Source organism: Pteropus alecto, unplaced genomic scaffold (assembly GCF_000325575.1).
Source record: "Pteropus alecto unplaced genomic scaffold, ASM32557v1 scaffold389, whole genome shotgun sequence".
In the NCBI taxonomy this organism is placed as follows: Eukaryota; Metazoa; Chordata; class Mammalia; order Chiroptera; family Pteropodidae; genus Pteropus; species Pteropus alecto.
Window position 1 is genome coordinate 282,230 of NW_006443569.1, and position 1,087 is coordinate 283,316.

Genomic DNA, 1,087 nt, shown 5'->3' on the forward strand with positions numbered 1-1,087 from the left:
GTGTCTAAATAGGCATATCTGTCCCAGTGTGTGTGTATGTCTGAGTGTAATTGTCTAAGTGTGTGTGTGGGGGGGTGTTTGTGTACAGGGAGAGTAGTAGCCAAATGAATAGATATACTGACTTCTTCAAAATGATATGTCAAAGAGAGGTACAAGTAAGCTCAAAGCAGTGAGGGGACATATGGGAGCATCTCCTAGTCCAATCATAGAGGTTAAAGAAAGTCTTTCTGCTGGAGTGACACACCTAAACTGATACTTGATGGATTAATTCGATTAGCCAGGCAAGCAGGAATGAGTGTTTCAGTAAGGGAAAAGATGTATTAAAGGCCCAAGGTGAAACAATTTTGGCATGAAGGTAGCTTTGATTGTGAGGCAGGAGAACCCATGAGAGCCAAGATGGTGGCGGTAAGCAGAGATCAAATCATACCTCCTGTGTCCACATATGAGCTAGAAGCTCCTCTCTACATTTCTACCCCTCACTCTCTGATAGAATAATAATCCCTGGAATACTCATCTGTGTTTTGTTCATTGGTAAAACCTGAAAATTCTCAGACTTTTTATCTACCCTATTCCTGCTCCATGTAATTATTGTACAATGCACGTGCACATGTACAGACACACACACACACACACACACAACACACACACACACATATACACAAACCCTAATTGTGGAAGGTGTAGGAGAGAAGGGGAAAAGTTTGGCTTCTCTCTCGACTGAAGCCATAGCTCTCTGTGAGCAAGGAGTGGTTCTACTGTTCATTTATAAAACATTTACCCACACTCCATTCTCCTGTTAATGTAGGAATACTAAGGCCTATCTTCTGCAGTTAACAGTTTAGATTCCAGATCTAGGCAAATTGATGTAAAAAGCCTGATGGACCTGTCTGGATATTTAAATAAGCAATTTCTTATGAATGTAGAATACAGTGATGGGGAGACCTACAATGTGATGAAAGAAGCCCAAGATAGCATCAGAAATTACCTAATCAAGAGGAAATTGGGGCAGAGGTAATCAGCATCTCAGCTTTTGCTAAATTTAATGTGACTAGCCAAGTAAGAAAAGTCATTACTGAGAGGTGGAAGT